The sequence below is a fragment of the Zalophus californianus genome, chromosome 1, assembly GCF_009762305.2.
Source record: "Zalophus californianus isolate mZalCal1 chromosome 1, mZalCal1.pri.v2, whole genome shotgun sequence".
Classification (NCBI taxonomy): domain Eukaryota; kingdom Metazoa; phylum Chordata; class Mammalia; order Carnivora; family Otariidae; genus Zalophus; species Zalophus californianus.
Window position 1 is genome coordinate 114,423,060 of NC_045595.1, and position 27,292 is coordinate 114,450,351.

A 27,292-nucleotide genomic window follows, 5' to 3' on the forward strand; every position below is an offset into this window, starting at 1 on the left:
TGGTTAGATTTATTCCTAGGTATCTTATTGTTTTGTGTGCAATTGTAAATGGGATGGAGTCTTTAATTTCTCTTTTTTCTGTCTTGTTGTTGGTGTATAGGAATGCCACTGATTTCTGTGCATTGATTTTATATCCTGCCACTTTACTGAATTCCTGCAAATGATATATCAGATAAAGGGCTAGTATCCAAAATCTATAAAGAACTTCTCAAACTCAACACCCAAAGAACAAATGATCCAATCAAGAAATGGGCAGAAGACATGAACAGACATTTTTCCAAAGAAGACATCCAGATGGCCAACAGACACATGAAAAAGTGCTCAACATCGCTCGGCATCAGGGAAATCCAAATCAAAACCTCAATGAGATACCACCTCACACCAGTCAAAATGGCTAAAATAAACAAGTCAAGAAACGACAGATGTTGGCGGGGATGCGGAGAAAGGGGAACCCTCCTACACTGTTGGTGGGAATGCAAGCTGGTGCAGCCACTCTGGAAAACAGTATGGAGGTTCCTCAAAAAGTTGAAAATAGAGCTAGCCTATGACCCAGCAATTGCACTACTGGGTATTTACCCCAAAGATACAAATGTAGGGATCCGAAGGGGTACGTGCACCCCGACGTTTATAACAGCAATGTCCACAATAGCCAAACTATGGAAAGAGCCAAGATGTCCATCAACAGATGAAAGGATAAAGAAGATGTGGTATATATATACAATGGAATATTATGCAGCCATCAAAAGGAATGAGATCTTGCCATTTGCAACGACGTGGATGGAACTGGAGGGTGTTATGCTGAGTGAAATAAGTCAATCAGAGAAAGACATGTATCATATGATCTCACTGATATAAGGAATTCTTAATCTCAGGAAACAAACTGAGGGTTGCTGGAGTGGTGGGGGGTGGGAGGGATGGGGTGGCTGAGTGATAGACATTGGGGAGGGTATGTACTATGGTGAGCACTGTGAATTGTGTAAGACTGTTGAATCATAGACCTATACCTCTGAAACAAATAATACATTATATGTTAAAAAAAAAAGAAGATAGTGGGAGGGGAAGAATGAAGGGGGGGAAATCGGAGGGGGAGATGAACCATGAGAGACTATGGACTCTGAGAAACAAACTGAGGGTTCTAGAGGGGAGGGGGGTGGGGGGATGGGTTAGCCTGGTGATGGATATTAACGAGGGCACCTATTGAATGGAGCACTGGGTGTTATATGTAAACAATGAATCATGGAACACTACATCAAAAACTAATGATGTAATGTATGGTGATTAACATAACATAATAAAATAAAATAAAAAGCTTCTGCCCCCCCCCCAAAAAAAAAAGAGAGAGAGAGAGAATGGCAAAATTCCCTCCATGAATTAACTGCAAGATTCCTAGATTTTTCAGAAAGCCTTACAGGTGAATGGAAGACACTGGCTGGCCAGCTGGTCTGGCTGCAGCATTAAAGCAAATCCTGGAGATAACTCAACACTCAGTGTAAAATATGCATAGGAGAAATTTAGGGTGCTACTCTGAAGTTAAATCAGGAATAATACAAAGAGTTGGTTTTTTTTGTTTGTTTGTGCCCCCCCCCCCCCCGTAGGCAGGCATATACTTATTTTCATTCTTTCCTGTGTGGTGTTGTTAATCTAGGCTTCATTCCCTGGCAGGACCAACTCTTTCCAGCATCTGATGATTTGTTTAATCAAAGTTATATTTTCTTTCAGTAAAAATTTTAGAAATTAAAAACTTATCCCATACTTTAAAGAAACCACTGGTAAATTTTGCACAAATATTAATTTCCATGTCAAGAAAAAATGAAAATAGTATGGCGGATAAATTGAGGTAAGATACATTCTAATATATAATCCTTTCTAATACATACTTTATGGGTTCCCTAAGGTGACTTTTTTCTCACTGAAAAAAAAACCCTCTTCTAATGATTTCACTGCTATTATTTCTTTATTTAGCTATTTAATTATGCATGACAATTGATGGACGGAGAACAATTTTTCAAATTAAGCTCTGAGCCTTCATATTCAAAGGTATTTTCCCTTCTCTGCCTTTAGAGCTCTTTTTTGAGTTTATGTAATATTTAATCTTTAAAAATATTTGAGAGACTCAGCATAGGGATTGTTAAATGTAATTTAAATAACCTCTTTCTTATGAGAGGACAGTTGTTTTTGCTGAATTATAAATGTTATTATATAATTTCAAGCTTTCAGAGATTCTAATATCTCGCAGTTCAACAACCCCTCTTTGAAAGTCAGAATGCCTGAGAGAATCCCATTTCCATATCTAAAATTAGAAATGGCATGCAGAGACTCCAGGCATTTTACCAGACATAGTCATGATATGTTTTCTCTTTTTGTTAAAACTTGAAGAAAAAAATCACCCAGGTCGCTCTCTACAAAATATAGTCTGTCTTTCTTTGGACAGTCCTTCTGTCCGTTTATTTGATTTGAGAATCAGTTGTTGCTGTGTATCTATGATGTGTTCCTTACCACTGCCCAGTTTTTGATTTAGGATTTTCTTTCTCCTAATCAAATCTGTGAGGTCATACAAATGTTCTTCTTTCTATATTTTGTTTATGGACAACTATATTTGTGAAATACACCTCTGCCAAATTTAAGCCAAGTGTTATAGATATCTTGGAGGGTCTTCTGTAAGTGCTTTGTTTGCCATGCATGGGGCTTTGCCTTGTGACTTTAAATAGATACCAACTGCTAGAGCAGGTGCAGAGAATTCACATTTGCGGTTGGCCCTTACATTATTTGACAACTGATCATTATGTGTAAGGAATCTGCTAACTCCCTTACATTTGGGACATTGACCTTGGGGAGGAGATTGGGCTAGGGCCCCAAATGGAAGAAGCAAAATCCTCTCTGGGGACTGGACGACATTCTCTTGGCATCTGGCTTTTCCACCCTGTCCAGTCAAGCTGCCCTGCTTGGGCAGCTGGCTGTGTTCCCAGCCTATAGAGGATCACTGCCCAGGGCCTAGAGCCCTAGCTCAGTTTGGCAGATCATCCGTGATTTTTTTTTATTACTACCACTACCACTCCAGTGGCATATGTAATTCAAATCTGTAATTTATGTCACCTTGAAGCCTAATAAGTGTAGTCTTTACCTACATCTTAATATTTGCCCGATTGTTTTTTCTCCCTACAGTTAAAAGTCAGAAGGTCCTGTATTAAATCTGAGAAATGAAAAAGTAGGGGCCTAATTTCAGAACAGTGGTCCCTTGACTAGCATTACTGTGGGGGTAAAGCTTTGTGCTGGTGGACTTGTCAGATTGCTGTCTGCAACACTGCAGTTCAATTTCACATTTGAAAACATAGTGAAATCTAAATTGGACACCACCCCCTTCTTCCCTTTAAAATCTTTCAGTAAGGTGTGCCTGGCTGGCTCAGTGGGTGGAGCATGCGACTCGATCTCAGAGTTGTAATTTCGAGTCCCTGTTGGGTGTAGAGATGGCTTGCAAATAAAATCTTTTTTGAAAAAGAATCAAATTCCTCAGTAATTTTTCATTAAGCCCATACCTGAAGCCCATAGGCAGTATCTGGCCTGTAAACTTGTTTATTTGTCCTGCTCAGCATTTAAAAATCTGTAAATTTCACATAAGGACCAGATTCTCAGCATCCCTTGAAAATCTGGAAGATGTGTCAATATTGAACCTTTATTCTCACATTGGCTGGAGCTAAGAAGAAATAGCCCCCCACCCCTTGGGTTGGGCAGTCTGCCATACCAACTGTTGCCTTACACTCTGAGTACTTGGTCCATTTACATTAATTGGGCCCTCTAGACACCCTGGAAAACCCCTCCAACCTCATTGCCTTCTTGTATTCACATCCTTCTCCACATTACCTATATAAAAAAAAACAAAAACATTTGCAGAACACTAAGGAGAGGATAGTCCTCCCCAGCTTCTGGGTTTTTGCAGAGTCTAGTCTCTCTTCCTGTGATGCCTCTCCCTACCTTCTCCTCCTGATAGACTCTTACTTAGCCTTCAAGACCCAGCTCCCCCTCTGCCTGTTTGTGTTAGATGCCCCTCCCCCAGGCTCCCTTTAGTGTTCTCTGTGCCTTGGTCATAGCACTTAGCACACTGTGTGGCAACTGTTGAGTTACATGTCTTTCTCTCCCTTAGATTGAGGGTCTTGAAGGCAGAGTCTGTCTTATACCTTTTCTTTTACTCAGTCACAATTCTTGGCTCATGGTAAGCTTGCAGTATAGTATTATCAATTGATAGGTTTAATATTGTGTAAGGCTGTGGCTTCTCTACCTTAGCTGTATGATGGAATCATCTGGACAGCTCTAAACAATCCCAGTATCCAGGCTTCACCCCAGACCAATTACATCAGAATCTGAGAGTGGGGTCCAGGAATTAGTAGTTTTTAATGGTTCCACAGGTGGTTCCAATGTGCAGCGAAAGTTGAGAGCCACTGGTCTAAGATGTTTGACTTGGGTACTGTGAAGAAATTTGCCATGATTTTAGTTTGGGATTAGACCATTTCATGATGATTTTATGAGAGTCCACCTGGGATGAACATTTTTACCTGACTTTGGCAGCACGTGGGCGTTTAAATAAGTAGGAATCTATTTTCAAGAAATCAGTTTCTCTTACAACAGTCAAATAATTTTGCAAGCTATAATGGTGATGGATAGCTGATGAGCAATGTCATGTGCAGTACATTAACAGCTTTTTATAATTTCGGTAGTTTATGTTGTGTAGCCATGTGCCATTTTCCACATTGCTGCTTTTTGATTTAAAATTCAAGTGAGTTATTTTTCAGTCACTCTATAAATTAGCTCAGGCATTTGTTGAATTTCCAATACCAACTGCTTCTCTATTCTGCATATTCTTTTTTGTTTTATATTGGAACTGCTAGTTGGAAAATAGACAAAGCCAAAACATTAATTGGTGTTCGTGTGGAAAACACACTTGGGATAAAAGCCATTTTAAGTTGGTGAAAGCTTTCACCAGCTGCATTGTCTAGTAATTAAATGATCAGTCCTGAGCTCATGATTAGTTTGGAGAGAGTTCAGCAAAAAAAAGAAAGAAAATAGTGAAAGAATTGAGGAAACATTTATGACTTGGAATTGTCTTTATGTTGGAGAAGAACAGACTGAGGCAAAAGAATTTCTGTATGGACACTTTTTTTTGTGGATGGTAATTTTTGTCTCCCCTGAGAATGAGGTAGTAGGCATTCAGTTTAAAATTAAGGGAGTTTTAGGGATTTATGTCTAAAGAATCATTTCTTGTTTATAAAGACTCTTAGATAGTGGTATTAACTGTGTGATCTCTTTTTTAGGAGATTTTTCTGAAGATTGACTACTATCTGTCTGACCGGATAACTTCTTGAGGTTTCTTTTCATCTCTATGATTAGAAAATCTCTTTCAATTAATCTTTTGTATCTGAAGCAAATATCTTTTTTCAGGCTTCTCATTTATCTACTGGGAAAGTTGATTTATCTAGATTGACTCTAGCAATAGTACCTTATTGCTGTAGTATTTTAGCTTTTCTAAAAATTTTCTGCTTACTTCACTCTTATTTTCCTCTTTGGGCTAACAGAGGCTAGGAGGGAGGGATCTGGGCTGTTCTGACCTCTCTTCACAGGGATTCTCCTCATGGGAAGAGGTTGGGGAGATGCTGGGCTTCTGGAGGGATGCAAGAGCTGTCTGGGGAGCCCTGGCCAGGAGCTGTGTCCTCATTTTCCAGCCCCACCACTTGACCGCAACTGGCTCATTCCCAGGCCCCGAGCAATAGCGTGACTTGTCCTGGAGCATCACAAAGCAGAGAAGGGGACTGATTAATCACCTAGTCAGCCTGGCACACTTAGCTGGATCTCTCTTCAGTCATAGCCTAGTGAATCAGGGGTTGAATTTTGAAATCCTGGCTCCCCCACCCCCCCACCCCATCTTTATAGAGCCGTTCCTTCTTTCTGGAGGAAAGGAACTCTTCCTCTTCCTCCTCTCCCCTGGGGAGGAGGGGAAGGTTGCCATTGGAGGCATTTTCTGCTTCCTGGACACCTGTCCTTCTGCTGACTGCTTCTGCTGCTGGCTGCCTTCCCTTCTGCCTCACATGACCCAGGACTGGCTTCACACGTTTGCCTGGATGACTCGGGGAAAAAAGTGGTAGGCAGTAGCCCACAGGAGGGCGAGAGTGCTGGCCTCAAGGGCAGGGGAGGGATGCCAGCTCCTAATATTGGTGTGCCTGGCACCAGTGTTCTTTCCAGAATCTGCTCCCGAGGCCCAGCTCTGCCAGCACGAGGCTGCTGTGTTTGGAAATACAAAATTCTGATTTAATTCTGGCAACAATAGTTCTTTTTTCTTGATTTTGCTTAGATTAGTATCCTGACCCCCTCTGTTCCTTTGATTGTGGAGATCTGGTCTCGTGTGAAAGTTATCAACATGATGGGATGGAAAGGAGAGTTGATTGTATTTGCCATGGGCCTGAAGTAAAAAATCGCCAGTTCTATCGAATAACCTCCGCCTCTACTTCCTCTTCTTTACCACATCACGTTTCTAATCTGAAGACTCAGCTTTGGTTCCTGGACCAATCTGGAGCCAAGATGGACAGTATCTTAACAGCTTCAGCCTCAGTCAGTGGAGTCCAGGTTACCTGGAGTCAAGACAGGTGACCCCCCGGATGCCCATGGTGCCAACTGAGTCTCAGCTGTCCCATGTCCCTACCTGGTGCCCTGGTTTCTAAGCTGCATGTTCATGGTGCTGGGCCTTGGGAACTGACCTTGGGAAGATTGTTGGTGCCAAGTAGGATGTCATTTGCTCCTATGGCACTTGCGTCCTGGCTTGTTCTTGCCATCTCTCTCCTGGGACGGTAGATTCCTGGCCTGAGCTTGGAGACCTGCTGCTTACCAGTACTATTTGCCTGTTTAACTCCTCCTGAATGTTGTTTACTCCATACTCTCTTTTGGTATTTTTCCTGTGGGTAACAAAGAATGATGGAATGAAAGGGCAGGTTTGATCCCGGACAGACTCATTTGAACAAATGCCAGCCCTGGCACTTCCTACTTGTGTGATCTTGAGTAAATTTCTCTCTGAGGGTCAGTTTTTCCATCTGTAAAATGGGGGTACTAATTCCTGTCTTATAAGTTAATGATGATTATATCATATACTGTATGTAAAATGCCTAGCACATTTACATGTCCTTAGGAGGAACTCACATCTGATTCCTTTCCTTTCTCTGCTTGGTGTCTTAATCACGACTGAAATTGCCATGCCCTTTGTACACAAGGAAGCACCTTCCTTGTTTGACTGCACCATGTTACAGGCTTTTTGAGTTAGTCACTTTCTCCAGTCTTTGTTTATCTGTGTTAGTAGGTCTTAGGCCAGCTCTTTTTCCTGACTGCCCTGGGTTTCACGGGAGGGGATTATGCAGTTGGACAAAGGGAGCAAAATCCAGGAAGGGAGCATTTTAATTGCTCTTACTCTTGTTCCATTTTGCTAGCTGTTCCTGTGATTAAAATTGGCCTGTATTTATTTACCTGTAAAATGGGCTACATGGTTCTGCACGCAGGCTTATGAGATACGGTTATGAGATACGGTACCAATCTTTGGAATCTGTTGCCTTCTGGCTTCCAACTTGTTTAGCTTAACAGTGAAAATAACATTTGTTGTTGTTAAATTGGTCCCTAGTGGCCATCTTCTGCTTCCACTCTGTAGCTACCAAGCAGCTGGGCATGAATCAGCAGAGTTGAAAATACTTTAACCAGAAACACTTGGACCTGGCACTAGGGTTGTATTGCCTGGACCAAGGCAGAGGTTAGTCAGCCAACTGACAGGGCACAGGGCTAGAGTATGCTTTATGGAGGGCCTGAGAGCAAATCCTGGATGCAAGTTCAGTATCTAAGATAATTAAGGAGATTATAAATTGTACATTATTTTGCCTAGCATCTCAAAATCTGAATGTCATTTGAAATGCATTTCATTATGTGCTCTAGTGTTGATGAACTGGATCCAGTTTGCAACATCTGTTAGGTTGACTTGATGGTTATTGTAAGTTGCAGGGAGTGTTCAAAAGCCTGTTTTACAAGTGTCATAAAGTGAATGGAAAATATTTTCTATAATTTTAAATAGCAGAACCCCAGAGGCCTTTGATCATACTGAAGGAGCCCATGGTTAGTTCAAATCTACCTACGTTTCTGTTCATTATGTTATGGCCCACTGAAATAGTCAGTTTTAATTAGACTGCAGAAAGAGTTGATTTTCAGTGACAGATTAATGCCTAACTTGGAATAGGCAAAGGCATGGATATAGAAAGAAGAAATAAATGAAATAAATGCAGGATAGCTTCTAAAACTACTCCAATGAAGGAGTTTAAGTAAGGGACCGCTATTCTTTACACTTAATAATGCAATGTATATGAAGTGACTAGATGGAGTACTCATTCTCTCCTGGCTTCCTCTTTCCTCCCCATCTGGAAGCAAAAAGCACATTGGTAAATTAAGACATTGAGTCAGTGACACAGTTCTCATCCATCAGAATCACTGAGCTTTGCTTGGACCCTGTGTTCTAACACAGGGCTCACATGGCTGGTTTTTGTATAACCTCAGGAACTAAGAATGGTTTTTATATTTTTGAAGGGTTGTAAGAGAAAACAAAAATGAATATTCGGCATAGCTTGCAAAGCCTAAAATATTCACTTTTTTTTTTTTACAAAAGAAGTTTGTCAACTCCTGTTTTAATATAAGATCTTTCTCTTTATGAGCTTAAATTGGACTTTCTAAACTGTCCGTCTGGGAAGCCAAGCACAGAGCAAGAGTGGAAAAGGCGTGGGCTTCTGAGCTGAATGGACCCACTCTGCGTTGTGTCTGTGTGGCTTCTACCTGAGAACCTCAGGAGAAGTTACTTTATTTCTCTAAAGCCTCAGCTTCTTCAGGGTTTCACGGTTTTGACTCTGTCCCTTGCACATATAGGATCATAGCAAATGATAATTCTTGATCATTTGTAAAGCCTGTCAAGAGCTGTAGAAGGATTGCCACAGGCTCAACTGCAAATGGGCAGAGAGGGTATGCTGGACACTTGATTGGCACTGAGCAGGCCTCATCTTATCACTTCAATCCCAGAGCAGGTTCCCCTGGGCCGTGGTACTGCTGTGGTTCCTCCGGAGCTGGCCCTTGCTTCAGACCTTGATGAGGACACTTTTTTCTAGCTCACTGTTCTGATGCTTTCAGTGCTCCTCAGCTGCCTGAAGATAGTCATGTCTTCCAGTGTAAGTACTAGCACTTACATGTGAACATGTGCACCTTTGATTTGATGCCAAGAACTATGCTTTCTCCCCTCTCCTCTTCTTCCTTAGAGACAGTGTGTGCATTAACAGGGTCAAAAAGAATTTGATCCTTCTTAATTGTCCCTTTCCTAAGTTGTCACCGTGCTTTCCAGCTGCCTTCAGGCAAGGGATTTAAACTGTTGTTTCTTTTTCTTTCTAAATAAAGCAAAATAGACAACATCTGTGCTTTATACCAGGAGGACTCAGAAGCATGCGTTCTGGGGTGAGAGCACCTGGGCTGAAGTTGTGGGTATGGTTTTAGAAAAAGTCTCCTTTACACTTGCTGTTTTGAAATGATTGGGACTGAGAGGTTCTCCAGCTTTGTAGTTATGCCCTACTTAATTTTCCAAGGGAAAGTTTGACAGATTGTTCCTATGGACCCCCACACTCGTCCTATGAGATTCTGAGCGGTGTGTGCAGAGATCAGGCTGTTCTCTTCCTGGAAGGGTAAGGCTGCGGGGCAAGCCTGGCCTTACAGCAGTGCTTGGTGTGTGACCTCAGCAACGGGGCTGCTTGCCAGGATTTCTAACACTGGGTAAAGGTAGCAAATGCTGAATTAGGGCTCTGCACCTCCAAGCACATGGCTGCATTTAGCAGGAAGTGAAGAAACCCGAATGTGAGCAGGTCCTTGCCAACCTTGTAAGAAAGTAGATGTTTATAATTCCTCTTATTCATGTAACATTTCCCCATTAATGATAGAAGGCTTTATTAAGATATTACTTAAGTATTCTGTGAGAATATTTCTTTTGTCTCCCTATGTATTATCAATAAATAGGTTTTTTTTGTTGTTTAAGGGCCAGATGGCTCTTCTGAACTGGCCTGAGTTTTCTGGATGTGAAAATCAATTTTATATACTTAATGCCATTGAACCGTATAATTAAAAATAGTCGAGAGCAAATTTCATGTTATGTATGTTTTATCACTTTAAAAAATCTATTTTAAATTATCAAAATTTATTTTTATTTTTTTAAAGATTTTTGTTTATCTCTCAGAGAGAGAGAGAGAGAGCACAGCAGGGGGAGTGGCGTGGCAGAAGGAGAAGCAGGCTCTGAGTGAGCAGGGAGCCCCGTGGAGGACTTGATCTTAGGACTCTGGGGTCATGACCTGAGCTGAAGGCAGACGCTTAACCGACTGAACCACCCAGGAATCCCTCAAAATTTAGTTTTAAAGAAATTATTAAATAGCAGTTATCTCTTGGTATTTTTTCTTCGGCTTTTTTTTTCTTTTACATTTTCCAAGTTTCTTGTTGTTTTTCAATAAATATACATTGAAGTGGGTTTTTTTAGCACTGTTCTATGAATACTAACAAGTACTCCTTATCTCATCATACTTTTTAAAATTAATTAATTTAAAGATTTATTTATTTATTTTAAAGAGTGTGAGAGCATGCGAGTGCGAGCACGGGGAGGGGCAGGGGGAGAGGGAAAGGGAGAGAGAATCTCAAGCCGACTCCACACTGAGGGCGGAGCCCTTGCGGGGCTCGATCTCATGACCCTGGATCATGACCTGAGCTGAAATCAAGAGTGGGACGCTTAATCGATTGTGACATCCAGGCGCCCCTCTCCTCATACTTCTAGAGCAAATTTAGGCCATTGGTTTAGCTTCATGCATACATTTAAGACAAATGTTTATTTTGAAATTCAAAAATATTTTTCTTTAATAATCCCTGTCTGAGAGATTTAGAAGTGAAGGGAATGATTTTGACTCATTGGAACTATCTGCACACAGTGCATATCTCCTTTTGCTAGAAAGCAATAATTTTTGAAAACTTGACATGCAGATCTCTACATCTGAAACAAAGTGGGGCTGTAGTATAGTTTACACATTTGGGAAACTTTGTTTACAGATACATAGAAAAGGATTTGTCATTTAAAAACAGCAACTGGCAAGATATATTAACTTGCTTAGACCAAAGAGAGTTAAATAAGGAAATATTTGGAAGGAAGTAGGGGTGGATGGGAAGTTAGCTCACAACCTTCTATCAGGAAGTTGGCCCTTTTCTCCTACCTGATGTCTCATTGCTCTCCCTCCTCTTTGGATCTGTGTCTTCATGCCTGTCTGGGGCCTGGTGGGGTCTGAGGAACAGATCTGCCTCCGAGTAGGTTCAGCCCAGAGCACAAGGCAGGGCAGATGACACAGAGTGATTGAGAGGTGCTGCCCCCATGACTGCCCCGCACGTGGCTTCTCTGCCTTTCTTCCCGTTTCTGCACAGTCACATTTTATCCATCCTTAGGACCTGGTTCAAATATTCTCCCATGAGGCTATTTCTAATTCTTCCACTGCAACATAGGTGCTCTCTGCTTTCAGTCAGTTCTCCGAGCACAACTTCTTCCAAACCCTTTTGCAGAGCAGCAGATCGATGTTCATTGAAAATAGCACTGGTCCGGGGCGCCTGGGTGGCTCAGTTGGTTAAGCGACTGCCTTCGGCTCAGGTCATGATCCTGGAGTCCCGGGATCGAGTCCTACATCGGGCTCCCTGCTCAGCGGGGAGTCTGCTTCTCCCTCTGACTCTCTTCCCTCTCGTGCTCTCTCTCATTCTCTCTCTCTCAAATAAATAAATAAAATCTTAAAAAAAAAAAAAAAGAAAATAGCACTGGTCCAACAAGTCTGGGATTCCCTGCATGGCAGAACTGCCTCTTGTAGAGTCCTGGGTGCTCATTTGCATAGTAAATGTTCTGAGAACCCTGTTTAATCCAGTGTTTTAAAAAAACCAAAAAAAACAAGAAATTTTGATTACAGAACTTTTCCAGGAACAATGATTGACATTTTGAGGAAGGTCCGAGTGGTCCATAGTTGGTGCTTAGTAATAAGTATTCTTCCAATGAATAAGTGTCCTCATAATATAATATTTAATATCCTACCATTAGAAATTATTCCCAGGGGCTGTGCAGGGAGCAGCAGATTTCTGGGATATACAGTTACAAAGAGAAGGGGAAGGGTGAAGAATGCAGAGAGGGAGGTTTGCTAAAACAAACAAACATTTTACATTTTGCCTAGGGCAGGGCTCTGAATGAGGATTCACGTTCGATCCAGTGGACAGATATGGGAGCAATGAAAGGTTATAAATGTTTTGGGTCCTTTTTTCCTAGGAAGTTTAGTGCTTAACTATATGCCAAAAACTGAAAGGAAGAGAAATCCTAAATATAAACACTACTCCTCAGTTACCGAGAAGTCATCTTTCTCTCCTCTGTTTTTTTGCATTCTCACAAAGATACACTGTCAGAATACATATGGTCTGGCTTTTTGCATAGAGCCCCCAATTTTGCTTTTAACTCAGGAAGAGATAGAGGAAAGAGGATAAGTTTAAAAATACCTGGATTTCAATTAAACTGATTCTTCCTTCTTAGGAGTAAAAAGTATGAGGGCTAAGGAGAGAGGAGTGAATTGTATGTATGTATGTGTGTGATATATCTGCGATCAACAGCAATTTCATTTTTAGGTGAAACCCGTAGACCTCAGATTGGGGGTTTAAATATTTGTGAGTACAGTGAGAATTGTTTGTTATATTTCATTTACGTGAAAAACAGAACGTTTTATGAAATGGGAAAGGAAATTCATTTCCCTTTGAAGATGTAAATCCAGCCTAAGAGGAAAATGCAGTTGAAATGTGAAATTTATGAAAGGCAAAGAAAGTATGTTTTTTAACCCGACAAATTACAGACTCTGTAAAGATAAACTATCTTTGGTTTGTTGTGGGGAGGGGGAGAAGAGAATATTAAAAATTTCCCAAGATTCCTGACGACCACTGCCGCGCAGTCATGCCTTCTGCTTGGTGGAGGGGCCGGGCCTGTGCTTTCTCCTCCTTCCTCCCCGCCTCCCGTTTCCGGCAGGATCCGTCTCCCACTGCCGCTGGGACCTCGTGTCATTGCCCGCCCCGAGCATGATGCCCCCCCCAAAAAGGGAGGTGATGGAATTAAATCACTCCAATCATTGGAAGATTTGGAACCTCCTTGAAAATTGGTATTGCTGGATTGCCAAATGTTGGGAAATCTACCTTCTAAAATGTATTAACCAATAGTCAGGCTTCAGCAGAAAACTTCCCATTCTGCACCCCTGATCCTAATGAAAGCGGGTACCTGTGCCAGATGAAAGGTTTGACTTTTTTTGCCGGTACCACACACCAGCAAGCAAAATTCCTGCCTTTCTAAATGTAGTGGATATTGCTGGCCTTGTGAAAGGAGCTTCACAATGGTCAAGCCTTGGGAAATGCCTTTTTATCTTGTATCAGTGCCTGTGATGGAATCTTTCATCTAACACGTGCTTTTGAAGATGATGATATCACGTATGTTGAAGGAAGTGTAGATCCTATTCGAGATATAGAAATAATACACGAAGAACTTCAGCTTAAAGATGAGGAAATGATTGGGCCCATTATAGATAAACTAGAAAAAGTGGTTGTGAGAGGAGGAGATAAAAAATTAAAACCTGAATATGATATAATGTGCAAAGTCAAATCCTGGGTTATAGATCAGAAGAAACCTGTTCGCTTCTATCATGATTGGAACGACAAAGAGATTGAAGTGTTGAATAAACACTTATTTCTGACTTCAAAACCAATGTCTACTTGGTTAATCTTTCTGGAAAAAAACTACATTAGAAAGAAAAACAAATGGTTGATAAAAATTAAAGAGTGGGTGGACAAGTATGACCCAGGTGCCTTGGTCATTCCTTTTAGTGGGGCCTTGGAACCCAAGTTGCAAGAATTGAGTGCTGAGGAGAGACAGAAGTATCTGGAAGTGAACATGACACAAAGCGCTTTGCCAACCATCATTAAAGCTGGGTTTGCAGCACTCCAACTAGAACACTGCAGGCCCAGATGGAGTACATGCATGGACCATCAGGAAAGGGACAAAGGCTCCTCAAGTTGCAGGAAAGATTCACACAGATTTTGAAAAAGGATTCATTATGGCTGAAGTAATGAAATATGAAGATTTTAAAGAGGAAGGTTCTGAAAATGCGGTCAAGGCTGCTGGAAAGTACAGACAACAAGGCAGAAATTATATTGTTGAAGATGGAGATATTATCTTCTTCAAATTTAATACAACTCAGCAACTGAAGAAGAAATAAATTTTAGTTACTATTCAGATAAATGTACAACTTCCAAAAATGGATATGATTTTTTTAAATCAACATTTCTGAAAACTGAGGGGAAAATAAAGTTGGGGAATGGGAATCTTCTAAAAACAGAATTATTTTTGTTTTAAAATTAAAATACTGTGTACCGCCAGTGAAATGCAAGTTCACTGAATGTGAACAGCTTGCTTTTCACGTGATTAAGACCCTACTCCAAATTGTAGATGCTTTTCAGGAACCATATTACTCTCATGATACTTCATTAATCTCCATCATGTATTCCAAGCCTGACACATTTTGACAGTGAGGACAATGTGGCTTGCTCCTTTTTGAATCTACAGATAATGCATGTTTTACAGTACTCCAGATGTCTACACTCAATAAAACATTTGACAAAAAAAATTTTTTTCCCCCCAAGATTCCTTTATTTTGTATTGAGTTCTTTTCCATGTGATATTTATCTATACTGGAGGAAAACCCAGGGCTCTGTCTAGCTTTGGATGAGATATAGGGGCAAATCTAGAAAACTATACTGAGAGATGTTATATTTATGCTACTTCTGTATTCCTGAATAAGTGGGTGGCAAGGCATACTTTTCATCCTCAGTGAGGCCTCCATCATCAGATATGGGAGCTTGTATGGCCTCACTCCTGATTTTTGTCTTAGAATTGCAACGGGAAGCTTGGATACATGGTTATTCCACAGCTAAGATCTCCTTCCTTCCATTTTCCATTCTGTTATGTCTGAGTCTTTCTTTCTTTTTTTTCCCCCAAGTTTTTATTTATTTATTTAAGTAATCTTTACACCCCAAGACCAAGAGTCACATACTCTTCTACTGTGCCAGACAGGCACCCCATGTCTGAGTCTTTCTTATTGGTAACTATTGACTAGAACAATGGTCAGTCTTTTTAGTACTTAGAATAACTGCGGATTAGAAATTCCTGTTGATGCCATTGGCATAGAGAAGAAGGTGAAAAAGAAGTATAAGAAAGTGGTAGAAAAGAAGAAAAGTTATGAAGAGAAAAATAGGAGGAGAGAAAGAGAATAAAAAGGAAGCTGTAAATGTGAGTTGGATCTACCAGTCATTTCTTGATCTCACACCTGCATGGGCACCTTCAATCTGTGAGCTGTGAGGATGTATCTGAAGTGGAAGGGCTCCCAATCCCAGTGGCAGAATGGAATATAAGATTATATGCCCCCCCCCAAAAAAAAGATTATGTGCCAGACTAAGGAGTTTGAAGAGTCACTGAAGGTCTTTGGACAAGTGAATGTTATAATAAATTTGAAGCACTGATTGCTGTCAGAGGTTGATGGGCAAAGTGGATGAGAAGAGGGGCAAGATTGGTTAAGATGTGAGGTGAGGAAAGCTTGAACTAGAGCAATGGTGTTGGTGAGTAGACAGGAGGGGATGGCTATGAAGACAAGAAATTCTAAGATGGAGGTGACAGTGATTGGATGTGTATGATAGCCAGACATCTAGGTTTCTACATAGCACATATTTACAAATATCTGTCTTCAAACTCTAGTAATATTTGACAAATCCCAATATTTTAATATTCAAACTATTTTTTCTTTAATTGCTTTGCTTTCGTGGTGGCACTTTTCTTTTTCTTCCAGTTTTGTAGATCATTTCCTGATTTTGTCTCCATAAGTAAAGATTTCAGTACCTTAATGACTGAAGGAGACAGAGAGAGGTGAGTAAAGGTCTGCGTCTTAGTAACTGAGAGAGCTGTGGTACCATGGATGAAGACAGAGAAGTTGAGAATGGGAGCTGGTTTCGTTGTGGGGTGAGGGTGGTTTGGAAGAGGGTGAGTTCAGTTTGGGACATATTTAGATTGAGGAGACAGTTGACCAGGTAAGTGTCTGTTATTGGCTGTAACCTGAATGGATCGTGGGGATGGAGACTGGAAGTAGAGATCTGAGAATCAGTTATGTGGAGCTGTTGGTTAACACTGTGGAATGCAGTCTGTTTATCAAGGGATAGTTAGCAGATGGAGGAAAAAGGATAATTTAAAGAGACGTAGAATTGTAGTATGAGAGAACCAGAAATGCGCAGGTCAGGGAAGCTCAAGGAGGAAAGACTGAAGAAAAAGTTTAAAATTGCCAGGTGCTGCGAAGATATCAAAGTGAACTCAGCACACCAGGTTTGCCCTCCTAAAGAGGAGCAGTATCAAACACAAAGGAAAGGTTATGGAGCAAAGACGAAACTGCAGCTTAAGAAAGGTTGGTGGTGAAGTTGAGACCAATATAACCTTAAGGAGACTAGGACGTTTTGTATGAAATTAGTGCCTTACTCAAGATTGCGCAGACCTTGTATTTGTTTGAAAGCCATTGTCTAGTATTTGCGACACAGTTCTAGTAAACTGGAATGCCTTTGATCTGATGTCCAACTGAGTTATTGAGTCACTGCCCTACATTTCTTTCAGTTCCTTACCCCATTTAGTAGTATTCCTAGTACACCAAAATACTGACTAATCAATTGATAGTTTCTTAAATTCTGAAAAATAATATAGTCCACAGAAAAATGTAGCAGTCATCCTATTAAAAATCTGATTCTCCTTATCTTTCAACTGCCGTTGGTCTTTTCAGCCTGCTTTTCTTCTGCCATCATTTTGTGCTATCTTCTGATATGTTTTGGGATAAGCAAAAACAAGCCTTCCTTTGTTTTGCTTGTGCATGGTAACTTCTAACTTCTGTTGCCCTCTTTTTGTGTGCTGCCAGAAATCTTGCCTTGATATTTATAATTTTGTCAAAAGTTATGGATATATAGCTGTTTAACTACCTGGTGGCAAAGTTGAACAGTAGATGAAAAGAAATTCAGGAGTATAAACTGAGTATCCTTATTATGGTAGAAGGTAGTGCTGAGTCTGAAGTGATACTGTGAGTCCAAGAGTACTAACCCTGTCTTTAATAAGTTTGACTTCAGGCAAATTGCTTAATGTCAGTTGGCCTAAGTTTTTTTTCTTTTGCATCATTACACAAACATTTTTAAAATTAAGACACATTTTTGTAAGGTATGCTGAGATATGTGAATTAGTGATATTACATAGTCTCATTGAATATAGCATAAGAAACTGAGTAGTTCAAGTCATAAGAATCACTTGGTGGAGGTCTAGACTGTAGATTTAAGTTTTCATTCAGATTCCAGCATTGTTGAAGGCATTGTTGAAGCATTTCATTCAGATTCCACCACGTTTTGGCTTTCCAAAATTCACTTCCCATTATCATTGAACGTGTAGTAGGGAAGGCCTATGACAGATACAGTGATAGGGATAGTAGCAGTTAACATTTGCTGAACATTTATTTTGCCATATATTGATCATTCCTTCAACAAATACTTACTGATCACCTTCTATGTGTCAGGTGGTATTCTTTGTGCTGGGGATACAATAATGAAAAAATTCTTGCCCTCTTGGAGCTTACGTTTTAGAAAAAGTAACTGGTAGTAAACAAAATAAGTTTCACTCCTAACATACTGTAAATTTTAGGGATTACTTTTGTTAGTTGTCTTTCTTTTTCTACTAGCATGTAAGATCCATGAGGGAAGGTAGATTAGCCTGGAGAGCTAGATTGACACCATTATTATTTTTTAATTTTTATTTATTTATTTATTTTTAAAAAGATTTTACTTATTTGACAGAGAGAGCACAAGCAGAGGGAGAGAGAGGGAGAAGCAGTTTCCCTGCTGGGCAAGGAGCCTGATGTGGGACTCGATCCCAGGACCCTGGGATCATGACCTGGGTCAAAGGCAGCCGCTTAACCGACTGAGCCATCCAGGCGTCCCATCCATTATTATTTTTTTAAACGGACCTTATGTATATAGAATTAGATTGATCATAATCTTTGCTTCTGACAAACTGCATCATTGGTCATTTTATTTTTAGTTTTTTTATGTACTAATAATGTAAGGAATACCTATGAACCTATCACCAATGCCAAGAACTAGAACATTGACACCAATTTTGATCTATTAGGTAGGTTCTATTTGTGTCTTATTTTGAAGGACTTTTTCTCTCATTATTATTAAAAAAAAATTTAATTCCAGTATAGTTAACACAGAGTGTTATATTAGCTTCAGGTGTACCATGTAGTGATTCAACAATTCTATATGTTACTTGGTGCTCATCATGATTAAGTGTATTCTTAACCCCCCTCCCCCCCACCTATCTCCTCTCTGTTTACTGTCAATTTGTTAAGAGTCTGCTTCTTGGGGTGCCTGGGTGGCTCAGTCATTAAGTGTCTGCCTTCAGCTCAGGTCATGATCCTAGGGTCCTGGGATGGAGCCCCACATCGGGCTCCCTGCTCGGTGGCAAGCCTGCTTCTCCCTCTCCTGCTCCCCCTGCTTGTGTCCCCTCTCTCGCTGTGTCTCTCTCTGTCAAATAAATACATTAAAAAAAAAAAATCTTTAAAAAAAAAAAGTCTGCTTCTTGGTTTCTCTCTCTCTCTTTTTTAGATTTATTTATTTATTAGAGAGAGAGAGAGAGGGTGCATGAGTGAGCAGCAGGAGGGGCAGAGTGAGAAGGAGAGAGAGAGTACTTAAGCAGACTCCCTGCAGAGCACGGAGCCCAATGCAGGGCTGGATCCCAGGACCCCAAGATCATGACCTGAGCCAAAATCAAGCATTGGCCACTCGACTGACTGAGCCACTCAGGTGCCCCTGATTTGTCTCTTTTTGTTTTGTTTCTTAAATTCCACATATGAGTGAAATCATATGGTATTTGTCTTTCTCTGAGTTATTTTACTTAGCATTATACCCTCTAGATCCACCCATGTTGTTACAAATGGCAAGATGTCATTCTTTTTTATGGCTGAGTAATATTCCTATCTATCTATCTATCTATCCTATATATATATATATATATTATATATATGTATATATATATATAATATATATATATATATATATACCACATCTTTTTTATCCATTCATCTGTTGATGGACACTTGGGCTGCTTCCATAATTTGGCTATTGTAAATAATGCTGCAATAAACATAGGGGTGCATATATCTCTTTGAGTTAATATTTTCATATTCTTTGGGTAAATAGTAGTGGAATTACTGGATCATATCGTAATCATTTTTTAACTTTTTGAGGAAGCTCCATACTGTTTTCTACAGTGGCTGCATCAGTTTGCATTGGTTCATGAGAGTTCCTTTTTTTCCACATCCTCGCCAATACTTGTTTCTTGTGTTTTTGATTTTAGCCATTCTGACAGGTATTGTATTTCCTCTTAATGAGTGATGTTGAGCATCATTTCATGTGTCTGTTAGCCACCTGTATGTTGAAGTGACTTTTTTTAAAGCAGGCAGTGGGGACAATATGGAGTCCAGAGAGGAGGTGGGCAGGGAATGAAGTGAGGTGACCAGGTCAAGATGAAGGATGATGAGGCATAATCTGAGCAGTGACAGTGGAATGAGGAACTGCATGGAGTTAGATTTAAGAGAAAATGCATTATTGCACTGCCATTGTGGCACAGAGTTATTATTCGCTAACTCTTCACACGTGTTTAGATAAGGTGCATGATGATGAAATCACCCTTGGTTTTATTTGCTTTCATACTTTCAACATCTAGTGCTACAAAGCCAGAGAGTCTCAGAATTTTATATGAGATTTAAATTTTTATTATAAAATATTTAGGACATAAAAAGATATGCAAAAGTAAAAAAATTTAATGCATTAGACTCCCATATTCATACTTCCTAGGGTAAGAAATTAAATATATTGGCCCCTGTATTTTGCTCCTTGATTTCATTTCTCTCTTTTCAACCTCAGTAGTAACTTCACTATTTAAATTGGCTGTGTATCATTCTTTTAAAACAAACAAACAAACCCCAAACTATATATGTTTGTATCTCTAAGAAATTTATAGTATCACTTTGTATGGTCTTAAACTTTATATGTATGGTATTCTGCTGTATATATTTTTTTGCAGCTCTATTTAGCTGAGTTATTTATGAGATTCATTCATGTTGATGCAGGTAGCATTAGTTCACTCCTTTTCACTGCTGTTCATTGTGTGGCTATATCATGATTCATTTATCTCTTTTCCTGTTAATGGACATTTCAATGTTTTCTATGTTTTGGTACTATAAACAGTGTTGCTATGTAAATTTTTGTACATGTTTCTTTTTGTACACATGTAAGAGGTTTTTTTTTAAGATTTTATTTATTTATTAGAGAGAGAGAGCGAGAGAGCATGAGCGTGAGCAGGAGGAGGGGCAGGGGGGAGAGGGAGAAGGACAAGCAGACTCCCCGCTGAGCAGGGAGCCTGACGCTGGGGTCCATCCCAGGACTCCAGGATCATGACCGACCTGAGCCGAAGTCAGATGCTTAACTGACTGAGCCACCTAGGCGCCCCTGTACATGTATGAGAGTTTTTAGAATATATTTGTAGGAGTGGAATTGCTAGATGGTAGGATATGCACACTTTATACTTTACTAGATATTACTAAATTGTTCTCCAAATAGATTGTACCAATTTACACTTTCATCAGTGTGCATTGCAGAGAGTGTTCTTGAACTTGACAGATGGGAAGTGAGCCTATATTTTGTAGACTAGTGCTAGTATAGACAGGGACAAGGCAGTACGTGATGTAGGAGAACTACCTCCCAGAGTACACACTTTTCCTCTCTCTGTTTCTATCTAGGTTTTGACCCATTGGTGTGTATGTGTTGTTGGTACTGGGGACTGGGAACTTTAATTGTAAAAAGTCCTTACTTGGTGAGCCTTACTTGTTCTTTGAGAAACTTCAACTTGGTGGCTAGTTGATTTAATGCTTATACCATCTCTAAAGGTATTATAACCCCTCATTTTAATTTGTTTTTTTATTGGTGAATTTGCCCAATTCGAATCATTTGTTTTTTTTTTATTTCTGCAGTTAAAAAATGGAAATATATTAGGATTCTCATCTCCAGTGTTATTGTCATATACTGTCTGAAACAGTGGATTGCAGTTTTATATGTAACCTCAAAATTTTTTTTGCTTAGCTGGCATTTTAAAGATAGGATTTTTTTTTTTTTAAGTAAGCTGTACCCCCAGCGTAGGGCTTGAACTCACAACCCTGAGATCAGGAGTCACATGCTCTACCGACTGAGCCAGCCAGGTGCCCCTAGATAGGAATGTTTTAATATAATAAAACTATAATAGGTAATTAGATTTCTTTGATAAATTTTAGTTTAAAACAGTACAGCTAAGAGTCCTGGAAGAGATCTAGGATTCAGCCTTGTCAACTCTGCTAGGTTAGTTAAGACTCCATTCCTTTGCTTTCAAGCTCCCCAAATTTTGTTATTGTCTTCCCTTTTCATTGTATTTGTGGGGTTCTTTCTTTATTTTGAATCTCATTACATTCTAGTAGGATTTTGAGAGAGTACAAAACTAAATATGAATTCAGCAGGCCTTCTTTTAATGGTAATAGTATTATTATTTATGGAGCCCTTACTGTGTGTTAGGTAGTGCTCTAAATATATTACCTATGTAATTGTATTTAATTCTCTTGATAGCTTTAGGAGTAAAGAGGCAAAGGTGGAATCAGAACTGACATTTTCTGGTGGCCAACACTGTGTTCTTCCTACCATGCCACATAGCCTCTAGCCTTTTTATTATAATTTGAAAAAGATTTATAATACAGTATGTATGTGTTTATTTTTTGTACTTTTTTTTTTGTAACAGTGTTAATTATATGCTATTTAAGATTTTGGAGAAATCACCCAACACAATTGTCATTCTTTTAAAATCTTTTCATTTTAGCTTTTCTTTACAAAAGCTGACCTCATGGCAGATCATCAAATGAGATATTCTTTATATGAAGAAATTAGTGTTCTTTTAATGAGCATAATGAAGTATTTCCAGGATTCTTGGATCTAAAAGACTCAGAACTCTTATCATTTAAATAAACTAAAATAGTTCTTATCTTCTCTGTTAGTAATTGCTTTTTGTTACAGGACATCTGCCATGATTAGGGTCCTTTCAAAGGAAAAATTTCCTAGGGATATTTTATATCTATTAGATATTTTATATCTATTTCATATCTATCTACACACACACGTGTGTGTGTGTGTGTGTGTGTGTGTGTGTGTGTATAATTTATGGATATGTTTATGTATAACAAGAGTGTTTCTGGGTCCAAAAATTTTGGTTTGTGAATTTAGTATTTAATGCTTTAGGTTCCTCAGGTTCCTTAAAAGTCTCTTTTTAAAAAATTTCCAACTTATTTTCTATAAGTAAACTTCATTCCTAACTTCATTTATTTATTTAAGATTTATTTATTTATTTATTTGAGGGGGGAGGGGCAGAGGAGAGAGATTCTTAAGCAGACTCCACGTGGAGCCCATTGTGGGGCTCGATCTCACCACCTGAGATCACGACCTTAGCTGAAACCAGGAGTCGGATGCTTAACTGACTGAGCTACCCAGGCGGCCCCCTTCCTAACTTTATTGATCATAATGATAGTAATTACCTATGAGCAATATAGATTGGAAGGCATATTTCAATTTGAAATGTGGTCAAATAGAAATTACCCTAGTGCAAGTGATAATTTATGTAGTCCCACAATGGTGAAAATGTTTTAGTAGTAATGAAAGCTAACATGCACCAGATGTAACAATGTTGAAATGGCTGGGCTGTCCATTGATACTCTGCTACAATTATTGAACAAATAGCTGAAGTATCTATTATGTTTAAGACACTATCCCAGGCCTAAAAGATACATGAAAAAGTGCTCAACATCGCTCGGCATCAGGGAAATCCAAATCAAAACCTCAATGAGATACCACCTCACACCAGTCAAAATGGCTAAAATAAACAAGTCAGGAAACGACAGATGTTGGCGGGGATGCGGAGAAAGGGGAACCCTCCTACACTGTTGGTGGGAATGCAAGCTGGTGCAGCCACTCTGGAAAACAGTGTGGAGGTTCCTCAAAAAGTTGAAAATAGAGCTAGCCTATGACCCAGCAATTGCACTACTGGGTATTTACCCTAAAGATACAAATGTAGGGATCCGAAGGGGTACGTGCACCCCGACGTTTATAACAGCAATGTCCACAATAGCCAAACTATGGAAAGAGCCAAGATGTCCATCAACAGATGAAAGGATAAAGAAGATGTGGTATATATATACAATGGAATATTATGCAGCCATCAAAAGGAATGAGATCTTGCCATTTGCAACGACGTGGATGGAACTGGAGGGTGTTATGCTGAGTGAAATAAGTCAATCAGAGAAAGACATGTATCATATGATCTCACTGATATGAGGAATTCTTAATCTCAGGAAACAAACTGAGGGTTGCTGGAGTGGTGGGGGGTGGGAGGGATGGGGTGGCTGAGTGATAGACATTGGGGAGGGTATGTGCTATGGTGAGCACTGTGAATTGTGCAAGACTGGTAAATCACAGATCAGTACCTCTGAAACAAATAATGCAATATATGTTAAGGAAAAAAAAAAGATAGCAGGAGGGGAAGAATGAAGGGGGGGGCAATTGGAGGGGCAGACGAACCATGAGAGACTATGGACTCTGAGAAACAAACTGAGGGTTCTAGAGGGGAGGGGAGTAGGGGGATGGGGGTATCAAAGAGGGTACGTTCTGTATGGAGCACTGGGTGTTATGCACAAACAATGAATCATGGAATACTACATCAAAAACTAATGATGTAATGTATGGTGATTAACATAACAATAAAAATGTAAAGGAAAAAAAAAAAAGACACTATCCCAGGCCTATAGTGCATAAAATTGAATGAAAAATTGAGAAAAGTTGAATTAGAATATCTAAAAGGAAGAATATTCAACAAAGTACTGTGTTTAAGAAAAAGAACATGATTTCATTCTTTTTTATGGCTAATATTCTGTTCTCTCTCTCTCCTTATGTATATGTATATATATATAACGAGAGAGAGAATACAGACACACACACACACACACACACACACACACCCCACATCTTCTTTATCCATTCATCAGTTGATGGACATTTGGGCTCTTTCCATAATTTGGCTATTGTTGATAGTGCTGCTATAAACATTGGGGTGCATGTACCCCTTGAATCAGTTTTTTTTGTATATTTTGGGTAAATACTTAGTAGTGGAATTGCTGGATTGTAGGGTAGTTCTATTTTTAACTTTTTGAAGAACTTCCTTACTGTTTTCCAGAGTGGCTGTACCAGTTTGCATTCCCACCAAAAGTACAAGACAGTTCCCCTTTCTCTGCATCTTCATCAACATCTGTTGTTCCTGTGTTGTTTTTAGCCATTCTGACTGGTGTGAGGTGGTATCTCATTGTAGTTTTGATTTGTATCTCCCTTATGATGAGTGATGTTGAGCATCTTTTCATGTGTCTGTTAGCCATGTGTATGTCTTCTTTGGAAAAATGTCTATTCATGTCTTCTGCCCATTTCTTAACTGGATTATTTGTTTTTTGGGTGTTGAGTTTGATAAGTTCTCTATATATTTTGGATACTAACCCTTTATCAGATATGTCATTTGCAGATATCTTCTCCCATTCCATAAGTTGCCTTTTAGTTTTGTTGATTGTTTCTTTTGCTATGCAGAAGCTTTTTATCTTGATGAAGTCCCAGTAAGTTTATTTTTGCTTTTGTTTCCCTGGCCTCAGGAGGCATATCTAGTAAGAAGTTGCTATGACTGATGTCCAAGGGGTTACTGTCTGTGTTCTCCTCTACGATTTTGATGGTTTGCTGTCTCAGATTTAGGTCTTTCATCCATTTTGAATTTATTTTTGTGTATCGTGCAAGAAAGTGGTCCAGTTTCATTCTTTGGCATGTTGCAATGATGTCAATGGAGGTAGGAGTACTATGCTACATGAAATCAGTCAGAGCAAGACAAATACCATATGATTTCACTCATATGTGGAATTTAAGAAACAAAACAAATGAACATGGGGCAAGGAAAAAAGAGAGGCAAACCAAGAAACAGACTCTTTTTTTTAAGATTTTATTTATTTATTTGTCAGAGAGAGAGAGAGAGAGCACAAGCAGGGGGAGGGGCAGGAGAAGCAGGCGTCCCACTGAGCAAGGAGCCTGATGTGGGACTCAATCTCAGGATCATGACCTGAGCTGAAGGCAGATGCTTAACCGACTGAGCCACCCAGGTGTCCCCTAAGAAACAGACTCTTAACTATGGAGAACAAACAGGATTACTGGAGAGCAGGTGGGTGGGGGGATGGATTAATTAATTGGGTGATGGGTATTAAGTAGGGCACTAGTCGTAATGAGCTCTGGGGTTGTATGTAAGTGGTAAATCCCTTAAATTCTGCACCTGAAACTAATATTATACTGTATGTTAACTAATAGGAATTTACATAAAAATTTAGAGGAAAAAGGGGACATGAGCTCAAAAGGGGAAAACATACACACAAAAACTATGAGATAAAAGGAATATGAAAAGTGAATTTTAGAAGACAAAGTAAAAAAAAAGTCACTAATAAGACTGAAACTGTCTTCTGTCATCTCAAGAGAAACAAAAAGCCCGATTTACATAAATTGGTATGCATCATTTGTACAAGCTCTGTATGCCTGGAAGGTTGCCAGCATCTCCTTTGGTGAGACAAAGTTCAGGGGAGTTCTAATTTACAAGAAACCAGTTGATGTTGTTTTCTGTTCTTTATCTAGTTGTTTACTGCCTTTGATTTTTCTTAATGCTCTTCTTGATTACAGATGGCTAGAGTAATGAGGGAGTTTTAAAAAATGGTTAATGTATCATATATTAATAGGAGATAAGAATCTGTTGTGCGAATATATAAATGATTATACTTTTGATCTTCATATATAATGATTCATCTTTCTAATGTTCATCATTCATTTTCTATATTTATAAAACCACTGTTAGTATAGATATGACCAGAGGTAAAAGTATACAATAATACTAAATAACTGCTACCATTTTTTCAATATTTACTATGTGTGAGGTACTCTGCTAAGTACTTTAATATAAGTGTATTTAATTTTCTTTCTTTTTTTTTAAGGCATCTTTTTTTTTTTAAGATTTTATTTATTTATTTGAGAGAGAGAGCACGAGAGAGAGCATGAGAGGGAAGAGGGCCAGGGGCAGAAGCAGACTCCCTGCTGAGCAGGGAGCCCGATGCGGGACTCGATCCCGGGACTCCAGGATCATGACCTGAGCCGAAGGCAGTTGCTTAACTAACTGAGCCACCCAGGCACCCTAGTGTATTTAATTTTCACAAGAACCCTATGAGGTCGGCATACTAGTACTCCTCATTTACAGATGATGGAAGTGAGGCACCGAGAAGTTCAATAATTTAAGTTCCTATAGCTTCGAAGCCTGGGATTTAAATCCCAGTAGCCCTGACAATAGTGCTATTCAGCATAGATGACCAGGCTGATTTAATCTAAAGTTGGTTTATTTGAATTACTGTGGACATAATATCCAGAGACTATCTTCTTGCTTTTAATATGCATTTCATCTCTAGACATACAGTTCTCATGGAATTTTCAAAAACAGTTATTTATGAGTGCTTGTTAACCTACTGAATCATAAAGTTGGTGGTATTTTGAATGCATGTTTTAGCATTGTTAGTGTGTGATTAGGGGAGGGAGTTCTTATGAGGGAAAGGTCATGGGCTGGAATCCTGTGGGTGTCCGTTAGCTTGCTCAATCTGTGTGGTCAAAGTCTGTCCTTTTAACCCTAGCTGCCCATCTGACAAAAGTAGGCATTTGGGCAGCATGGGTGCCAGATGTGAGGATGTGGATAGATTAGTGCACCTCCATCACTAGGATGATGGCCACAAATCCAAGCTCTGTCACTGAAAGCCTCAGTGGAAAAAAAAAATTGTATACACTAGTCAGTCCTCCCTTATCTGCGGTTTTGCTTTCTGAGGTTTCACTTACCTTGTCAGGATTTCATTGTTTTCAGACATGACCTCACTGTAGGTAAAAGTTAATAGTCTTGCCTCTGAGATTAGTCTTA

General features: G+C 39.5%; 1 protein-coding gene, 1 non-coding gene and 1 pseudogene across 3 annotated transcripts in view; 2 read left to right on the forward strand and 1 right to left on the reverse strand.

Moving 5' to 3' along the window:
* PPM1L (protein phosphatase, Mg2+/Mn2+ dependent 1L) overlaps positions 1-27,292 on the forward strand; it is a 296,935-nt gene that overhangs the window by 43,771 nt on the left and 225,872 nt on the right. The gene's annotated exons all lie outside the window — the stretch shown is intronic.
* Positions 13,344-14,670, forward strand: LOC113916570 (annotated as a pseudogene). The gene has a single exon (XR_003517975.1). The product of XR_003517975.1 is annotated as an obg-like ATPase 1 (transcript).
* Positions 21,388-21,460, reverse strand: TRNAR-CCU. Its single transcript has one exon. It is a non-coding gene; the product is annotated as a tRNA-Arg (tRNA).